The following is a 10,230-nucleotide window of genomic DNA, read 5'->3' as shown; positions in this document are numbered from 1 at the left end:
ATAAATATACATAAATTGGGGGTGCTCAATAGTTTTTTACTGATAGGGGTGCGCAATCAAAAAAGTTTGGAGACCACTGGCCTAAGCGTAGTCTGTAGAATACAAACCACTTACAGCCTGGTTGCTTTTGTTTTCCTCTATGGTACCAAAGACATTTACAGCAAAAAGCCTGAGATTTCCTTGCCTCCTCTAAAGTGCCACGAGCACAGGAAATGTATTTAAGGCTTGACTCTGCGCTGGCAGCTAGCTTCCTCTTTGGAGACAGAAGTAGGCTGGGTAAGCAGAAAGTCAAAGCAGTTCAGTGGTGCAATAGGAGAACCCTGTGACTCTAGCTGCCCTGGGAATCCACAGGCTGGCAGGGAAGTGTGAGACAGAAACTGATGTTTTCTGGACTCACAACTGATTATAAAACACTCAACCCAATCATATAGATTGAAAACACACTGGGCCAGATTCTTACTTTTTGTAAAGGGATAAAACTCCACTGAGTCAATGGAGCTGTGCCCATTTACACCAACAGTGCGTCTGGCCTAGCGTCTTGAACCAACAACTTGTATCTAAGCTGTTGCCACAGAAATACAGATATGCTGGGCATGAGCGAGAGGACATGCATGTGGCACAGGAAACGAGCGCTGGCTCCATTCTGCATTATCTACAGATGCACCGTAAAGAGCCGGCTAGTTCATTACTGGGCTTCATTACCATAGTCCAACATCCAGCGAGCGGAGGGATCCATAATCATTAAAACAGGTGCCAGAAGTGGGTGGCAGCAACCTAGGAGCAGGCTGAGAAGGGAAAAGCTGGACAGCAGTTAGTCTAGGAGTTGGGGCTCTGGAGGGCCGGAAAGCTGAGCCACCATTAACCCAGTTGCAACAGGAAGACATGGTACTGCAACCCCCAGGTAGAAGGCCAATGCGAAGGGGTCACACTGACTCCTGGATACCTGTATGCCCATGTGCTGGACTGCCCCTCTGGGCTAAACTGGGAACAGGGATTTATCTTGTAACCATTAAAATAAGCATGCCCAGGGTGCAGCAGTTATTTCTGGCAGTACTAGGAAAGGAATCAATCTTCAGTTGTATAAAGTGTGCAAGGGTTTTGGGGAACCCACTAAGAGTTAGAGCCTGAAGCCCTTGTGTTTGGAGAGCCTACACACCTTGCCTCTGAGCTTGTGGCACACCCAGCACACGACAAACACTCAGGGTAGAGCGGTACTCACAGCTGTAGCCTGCTGCGGACTCGGTTGAGGCCTTGGTCCTTTTCCTGAGACGGACAGGAGAGGGCAGCACATTGAATCACCAAGGCTGTGCAACTGGGCCCCATGGAATTCTCTCCCTTCTGAAGGTACAGATATTTCGGTCGGCCAGTTACCTCCCGAGTTCTATCCCCTTTGGATTTTACATTTGTCACTGGCTTTTTTGCCTTGGGAAGCTACTTATGGGGCCAAAGTGACATTGGATCTGGTCTCACAATCTTCCTAGCATCCGGGAGCAGTTAATGTGCAAAGCCAAGAGCTCCCATTACAACAGCCGCAGAAATGCCCCGAGGCACTGCTCTAATAATCCAGAGATCTGCATTCTAGCCCTTGTTCTGCTAGAAACTCGCTGTGTGACCTTGGACAAGTCTCTCTGTGCCCCACTGTGACAGGGGGCTCTACTTGCTTCCTGGTCATTCTGTGGGTTAGCTCAGTCAAGCCAACACCCTTTCCAGCAATTATACCCTGTCAATTTCTCCTCTGCAGCCTGTCTTTCACTACAGAACTGCAGCATCCTCTTCATCACTCAGCCCTCCGACCATGTCACTATTGTACTTACCCCTTGTGGGGTGTATATGGGGGAAATGTATCAAGGTTCCTGCTCTGCAGTAGCCTCAGGCAGTCTTCCACTTCACTGCCTCACAGTGCCACTCCCGCAGAGACTGGTAGGGGAACCCAGGCCCACCCTCTACTTTGGGTTCCAGCTCAGGGGCCCTCTACACAGCAGCCAAGATCCATTTCCTGCACCTTGCTGCCTTTCCCTGAGTGGTTTCCAAACCATCTGGCCCTCCCCACACCTCTGTGTTTGCCAGTCTCTTCCCTCCCCCCACCCCGGGAGTAACTTTAGGCAACTCATCTCTACAGCATGCTCTTCCCCCCACAATCACTCCTCCCTTTTCCCAGGGAGTGATCACAAACTTCTCCCTGCTCCCCTTTTTGCTTCCAATTTCCTGTCCTTTGTATAAACCTCACCTGTCTCTCACAGGTGAGTTTCTCTCTAACTAGCTGCCTCCAGCCTAAAGCTTCCTCATTTGCAGCCTAATTAGCTGATTGGCCCACCTGGTCCTATTCAGCTCTTGTAGGGGCAGTGTGGGGAGCACACCCCACCACACTCATACTGCCACCAACCCCAAGGGTTCAAAAATCACAAGATTAGCTTAAAAATCATGTGATTTCAAAACCCAATACATTTGGGGTTCTTTTTATTTGGCTTCTGGTGTTTGCACTTTTAAGGGTCACATTTTCCAACTTTTCTCTGCAACCACTAGGGCTAGAAATTAATTTAGAAAAAGCTGAGATTCTCATGCAATGCAGTAGCAACACTCCATTGAATTTCCTTATTCATACATACCCCACAGGGCTGTTATGAGGTTTGACTCACAAATATTTGTAAAGTCCTTTTGAGATCCTCAGATGGAAGGCACAGGGTGAAATTCACCCCTTTGTGAAGGACTTAAGTGCAGTATACCCCTTGTGCTGTCTGTCTGCCTCAGGTGAATTACACTGTGGAGAGATTTCAGAGTAGCAGCCGTGTTATTCTATATCCGCAAGAAGAACATGAGTCCTTGTGGCACCTCAGAGACTAACAAATTTATTAGAACATAAGCTTTTGTGGGCTACAGCCCACTTCATCAGATGCATAGAATGAACATATAGTAAGAAGATATATATATATATACAGAAATTATGGCCTTTCTGCACACTTACCCATTGTGCACATTCCTGAATGTTGTAAACAGGCCCTATCGGGTGCTCACATACGCACTGCACTATCCTTTGAAAATTTGGCCCTTTAATTTTTAATTCTTCAGTAGGATGTGACTTAAAGCAACTTGTTAGGATACAGATATTCAGGCCTGTCTGCAAAGGCCTGTGCTTTAAGAATTTAGGTGTATTCTTATCACTTGGCTAGTTCCAGAGGTATAAAAGAAAGAATCAAAACCACTGTCTGCCAGTGTAAGGGCCTTCTCTTACTGTGACAGTTTGTGGCCCTGTGCTTAGGCTCAGGCCTTTGGCTAAGCAGCAGAGGCAGCCATAAGCTGGGAAGCGAACGGTCACATCCTCACATTCCAAACTAGTCACACTGAAATAAGGTGCTATTGGGCTGTTAGGCACTATCAGGACAGGATTGTATTCCTATCACCTCCAGAGAAAGGGAAGTGCCTAGAAAATGTAAAAGGAAACTTAGTTTGATAGCATCCTGTCTGGCAAGAACTCACTTATAAATAGCTGGGATGTGAAATCCTCACTTCTGTGTTGTCTTGTTATTGTAGTTCCCACTTTGCTATTGTTTGTCTGTATAATCTCTGTCTGGTTCTGTGATTGTTCCTGTCTGCTGTATAATTAATTTTGCTGGGTGTAAACTAATTAAGGTGGTGGGATATAATTGGTTACATAATCATGTTACAATATGTTAGGATTGGTTAGTTAAATTTCAGGAAAATGATTGGTTAAGGTATAGCTAAGCAGAACTCAAGTTTTACTATATAATCTGTAGTCAATGAGGAAGTGACTGGGTGTGGGTGGGTATGTGGGTGGGGGAAATGAGAGCAGGGAATGGGGGTAAGAAAATTAGAATCATGTTTTGCTAAAGGGGGAAATGGGAACAGGGAATGGGAGTAAGGAAGTTGGAATCATGTTTGGCTAAGGGTAGGAATGGGAACAGGGACACAGGTGTAAGGCTCTGTGGTGTCAGAGCTGGGAAGGAGGATACTAAGGAAGGAAACTGGAATCATGCTTGCTGGAAGTTCACCCCAATAAACATCGAATTGTTTGCACCTTTGGACTTCGGGTATTGTTGCTCTCTGTTCATGCGAGAAGGACCAGGGAAGTAAGTGGGTGAAGGAATAAGCCCCCTAACACAACTAACTCCAGCTCTTCTGAAAACAGAGACCTCAATATTTTATTAATAGTGATATGCAACATGAGGATTTTTCTCTTCCGCATTTGGAGACTTTTCCTGATTATACAAGAGCACTAATTTCACTTTCAGCTTTCTCCTCACTACGACTCTTCTTGGTTTTGAACTAAGGAGCGATCAGGAGTTAGAGAGATGTTGTTCCTGCAGCTTTTCTCTGCCTTGATTTTCTACAGCCAAGTCCAAGGAGTGACTCCTTACTCACTGCAGAACTGTATGGTCCATGAACAGTGGAGCAAAATGATAAAGGTGCTGTGCTATCATCAGAACTTGCCTCGAGTCCCAAGTCATCTTCCCTGGAATGTAAACAACTTAGATCTGTCTGAGAATCAGATTGCAAGCCTGAGGCAGAGCGACTTCAGCAAACTGAGTCTGTTGCAAGTCTTGAATGTTTCTCAGAACCAAATTCATCTAATTGAAGAAGGCACTTTTACTCACACAAGCAGCCTAAAGATCTTGAACCTCACTTCAAACCAGCTGAGAGTTCTTTCCAGCTCTATGTTTGATGGGCTGGGGAACCTTACAGTCTTGCTACTTAGGGAAAATAATATTGACAGGATTGAGGCATCTGCCTTTGCCCACCTGATGAAGTTAAAGGTAATTGATTTATCATCAAACAAGTTACATTCTCTGAATGCTTTGGATGTTGTGTTTAAGGTAAAATCTTTGGAAGAGCTGCACATAAGAGAGAACAATATAACAAATTTCACTACCAAAGATATTGTAAATGTGCCCATGTGGCTTCGTGAACTGGATGCATCCCATAACCCAATCTCTTTCATTGATGTTGCAACTGATGCTTTGTATAGACTTCTTTCACTGGATTTATCTTTCTCTGGCACCCATAACCACATTACATGGATTATACAAGACCCTTGTTTCCTGAAAGGGTTAAAGAGATTATATTTAGGAGGAATATTTATGACACCACTAGACATATTGGCTGTGGTCCAAAAACTGAATTGCTCTTTGCTAGAGGAGATCCACCTAAATGAGTTGAACTTGACTGATTCTGACAATATCATAGAAAAAGTATGCCTCTGGCACCGAAATGTCAAGACTCTTAACTTACAAGGCAATAAATTTGAAAGCATTAAAGGAATTGTCTTTGAAAACTGCACTCATTTATGGCATTTGGATCTGACACACAGCAGGTTTAAAGTGGTGCCGTGTATATCTTTTCAGCCCCTGAATTCTTTACAGAGTCTTTCCCTGGCAAACAATGAGTTCGCTGCAGTACCAAATGCAACTTCGAATATAACGTCTCTGAAAAGTCTGGGTCTCAGCTTTAACCAAATTAGGAAAATTGTCCCAAATGACTTTGCCAATCTAAAGAACCTGGAGCACCTCAATCTAACTGGAAACAGAATCACTAAGATCAGCTCAGATTTGTTTTCGGATCTACACAATTTGTTGGAATTAAATATCGGAATGAACCTCCTTTTGGAAATCTCAAACCTTTTTCAGATAGTTTAGGGAAGCTGGAAAAAATGGAACTAACAGGAAATAAGATGAGCTCCATCAAGAAAGAAACTTTTAGGAATCTGACTTCTCTGCAGTTTCTCAGCCTGCTGGACAACCAAATTAGCACAATAGAACCCGGAGCCTTTGAAGGTCTGAGCCACCTTCAGACACTGCTTCTTGCCACAAATAAGATCACCAAGCAAACCTTCCAGAAAGGCATCTTCCAGGGAGTAAACTCATTGGTTGATCTTCAGCTTTTTGAAAATTACATCCCCTATGAGACATCTGGAGAACTTGACAACCCTCCCTTCATTCTCCTGAAGTCCTTAAAATACCTCTCTCTGAACAACCAACATCGGAATGGGCTTCTGAATTTCCCATCTAACTTCTTGCAAGGGTTGGAATCAATAGTGAGAATCCATGCTGGCAACTTGCCCGTCACTAATTTGGATCCAGCCACCTTTAGTTACACCCCTATGCTTGAACAGGATTGTTGCTCAAATCCAATCAGTCCCATTAGCCCAGCTCTGTTCCAGCCTGTACCGAAGCTGAGAGAGCTACATCTCAGTAAAATAGGGCTGCAGTCCCTTGATTTTGTTCTCCAAGTAAACTTTTCTAAGCTAGTCATACTCAGTGTCTGGAAACAAACTAAATGTAATTGAACTTAAGCACATAAGGGCTTTATCTTACCTTACTTTTTTGGATCTTAGACAAAATCCTTTCACTTGTTCTTGTGCTAACCAAATGTTCCTCAATTGGTCTCTTCATGACTTAAAAACTCAGATGATCTATTTCTACCAGTACACCTGTGCTTTCCCACTTGCCAATAAGGGAAGGAAACTATGGGCCTTTCACACCTCCTCCTGCACAGTCGACCATGAGTTTATTCTGTTTGTTACGAATACAACCACAATTATTTTACTGATGATAGCCTGCATCTTTTTTCCCTGGAGGTGGCAGGGGATTTATGCTTATCACCTGCTCCTTGCCAATATTCATGACAAGAGCTACTAAAGGATGAGGCAACATAAAAAATACGAGTATGACGCGTTTGTCTCCTACAACACGCATGACCAGGAGTGGGTGATCAATGAGCTCCTTCCCACACTGGAAGACAAATACCACTGGAGGCTATGTCTGCACCACCGTGACTTTGAACCAGGGAAGTGCATCCTGAAGAACATTGTGCAGAACATCTATGCCAGCAGGAAGACCATTTGTGTCATAACCCACCATTACCTGGAAAGTGAGTGGTGCTCTAAGGAGATGCAGGTGGCCAGCTTTCGCCTCTTTGATGAACACATGGATGTCCTGGTCCTAATTTTCCTGGAACACATCCCCAGTGATAGTCTATCACCCTACCGCAGAATGAGAAAGCTGGTGAAGAAAACATATCTCACGTGGCCCCAGGAGGAGAAGGAGATTCCGCTGTTTTGGCATAAACTCAACATGGCCTTGAAGACAAGTTAGGGGAAAGAGGATGAAGATCCTATTTTGTCTTCTGGTCTCCATCTGGAATGATCCCAAACACAGTGGCCTGCAGTGACTCTCTCTGTCTGCTTATGACACTTCTGATGGGCCCATCTCTGCGATTTCTAGATATCAGCCTGGAAATTGAAGACATTTGTGTCCAGTATTTGAAAATATCTGGCTTCCCCTCACTGAAGGGGACTATGACAGTGGCACTTGCATTACAAAGAGATCAGTCCTAAAACCACCTGCACATTGCCAAGCCATGGTTGAGGCTTATAGACTGGGCTAGTGACCGTATGTGAGTGAAGCTTGTTTGATACTATGTGTTCTTGTACCTGTTCTGTGGCTAAACAGAAGCCTTGAGTCTGCGGGCCATCAAGCTTAATTTGATGAAATTTGTTAATTGGGTTTTAATGTGCTTTAAAAATGTAAAAAAGGAAAGAAAGAAAGAAGAGCTCAGTAGCAAAGCTAAGTAATTGTGAACCAAAGAGAGCAAACCTGGGGTAGAAAAGAATGATGGAAACAACCTTTGCAAACCCAAAATGAAAACTTAACAAAATTATGAATGCCTTCCTGTCTGCAGCTGTTTGGCACAGTGAACATATGACCTTTATTGTGAAACTATTTTAAAACAATATGCAAATCACCTTTAAGAAAAGGTAAGGTGCAAACTTTCATTTTCAAACTCCCTGAAATTATGTAAATCCAGCTTCGAGGCAATTAAAGAGAACAACTGCATTGAGAAAAAGCTCTACTATGAACTTTTAATTATCTTTACACTTGTTAAAGCCTAATGTTTAGATTAATTTCTACATTTCATTTTTTAATGTTTAAGAACTTTAAATGTTTAGGTTAATTTCTAGATTTCATCTTTAGAACAAGAGATTGACACTGGTAATCAATCTGGACAGGGAGCAGATATCCACACTAAGTCCTGTTCTATACACTGTTTATACTGGTAGAACCATGTTGGCTGGTTTGTAATTTTTAATGAAATAATTATACTGGTACAACCCCTAGAGTGGATGCAGTTATAACAGTGTAAAAGTGCTTGTACCACTATTGCTTATTGTGCTTCCCATTCAGGAATACCAGGATATATATATAAGGATATACCAATATAGCACTGTTTTATAGATATATGGCTGTGTCCACATTAGAGGGATTGTACCGCTTTAGTTACAGTGGTGTCATTAAAATGGTACAACTTTTGTGTGTACATAAGACCTAAGGCTTAAATGCAGGAAAGCATTTAAGCACATGCTTAACTTTAAGCAAGTGTTCAGATACTATGGTGATTAGCGAGATCAGAGAACCAATATAGAATAGAAGCATGTGAGTAGTCCCACTGAACTAAAGCTGGATTTTTCAACAAAACGGTTTCCTTGGAAAATGCCAATTTGTTTGTTGAACTTGAAATATTTCACAAAAACATGAACCACACACGGGCAGGGCTCTATCAGAAATCCACCAGCTCTGGGGCCTGCAGCTCTGAGCAGTCTCACTATGCGGACTGCCCTATGGCTTCAAGGTCTCTGCTCCGGACCCAAGAGCCTGAAAGGCTTTGGGGGCTCTCAAGGCTTCCAGGCTCCCAGCCACAGAACTGGAAGACTGAGCGCCCCGGCTCCTCAGCAGCCTGATGGGGAGTCAGGATCCTAGAAGTTCTGGGAACCACAGTTGAGCCGGAAGCTCAGGCTCAATTTCACTTAGAAGTTTTTTAAACAACATGTTTTGATTATTTCAAACTGATTTTTTTTTCCAGATTTTCCCTTTTGCAGGGAATTTCGAAATTCTATTTACATTTCTAAACAGAACTTTATTTTTTATTTTGGAATTTCCCACAGAATGAAAATTCCGACTTTCAACCAGCTCTAGTCTTAATGGCTTTGCTAGATTGGGCCCTTGGGCATAAGCAAATGGATTGAGAGGGATTCTCTGTTACAAGAAGACACCCTGTGATAAATGAAGGGGTAGGGTAGCTCCCTTTTATGGACACCCACCCAGCCAGTAGCTATAAAATCCCTCACAGTAGCTATTCTCTAATTGCTCTACCTGTAAAGGGTTAAAGAGTCTCACTATTATGCATAGGTAAAAGGAAGTGAGTGGGCACCTGGCCAAAAGAGTCAATGGGAAGGCTAGAACTTTTTAAAATTGAAACAAGACTCCCCTTTGTCTCTCTGTTGTTGTTCTCCTGGGGAGAGGCAAACAAAATAGAGCTCTGCTGTAAGAGTTTGGGCCAGGTATGAAAAAACCATCAGTATCATACCTAGAAACTACTCATTTAAAACCCGAGATATGTAAGTAGATCAGGAAATGTCTAGGAAGACGCAATTAGGTTTATTCCTTGTGTTTCTTTATGGCTTGTGGACTCCTCTATGCTAAACCCAGGTCCTTTTGTTTTGCTTGTAACCTTTAAACTGGACCTCAAGAAAGCTATTCTAGATGCTTAATCCTTGTAGTTTTTTTTTTTTAAAATCTAGCAAATGCCTAAATTCCCAGGTGTATTGTTTTTATTAATAAAATTTACTTTTTTAAAAAACAGAATTGTTTTTTTGTGTCTTAAGAGGTTTGTGCACATGTTGTTTAATTATCTGGTGACCACAGCTGATTTCTTCTTCTTGTTTTTTTCTTTCTCAGCCCTTCCAAGCAGGGGTGTGTGTGTGTGAAAGGGCTTGAGGGTACCCCACAGGAAGGAATTCCCAAGTGTGCCTTCCTGAGTTCTCAAAGGGGTTCTGCACTTGGGTGATGGCAGTATCTACCAGTCCAAGGTCAGAGAAAAGCTGTAACCTTGGGAGTTTAATACAAGCCTGGAGTGGCCACTATTAATTGTTGGAATCCTTGCAGGCCTCCACCTTCTGCACTCGAAGTGCCAGAGTGGGGAATTAGCCTTGACACACCTAGACAGTGTGAGTTAACTGGATGGTTTTGGTAGTCTAATTTGGTGATATACAGTAGTGTAGTCTTTGTGGATATCCTCGCTATAGCTCAGCATTTAAGAATCACTACAGGATGTTTTAAATGAGCACATTCTGTTGCATTTTGCTGAGCATATTTAGTAGCTGCTGTCTTAATTTTTTAGTATATGTTAGAAGGGAATTTTTTAATAAAACAAGGTGGATGA

The 10,230-nt window shown here is 42.9% G+C and overlaps 1 pseudogene; it reads left to right on the top strand.

Annotated features, from left to right (window-relative positions):
• Positions 1-4,307: 4,307 nt before the first annotated feature.
• LOC140916507 (uncharacterized) lies at positions 4,308-7,157 on the top strand (annotated as a pseudogene).
• The last annotated feature ends 3,073 nt before the right edge of the window (positions 7,158-10,230 follow it).

Source organism: Lepidochelys kempii, chromosome 8, assembly GCF_965140265.1.
Source record: "Lepidochelys kempii isolate rLepKem1 chromosome 8, rLepKem1.hap2, whole genome shotgun sequence".
Taxonomy (NCBI): Eukaryota; Metazoa; Chordata; order Testudines; family Cheloniidae; genus Lepidochelys; species Lepidochelys kempii.
This window is presented reverse-complemented; position numbering and strand designations above follow the sequence as displayed.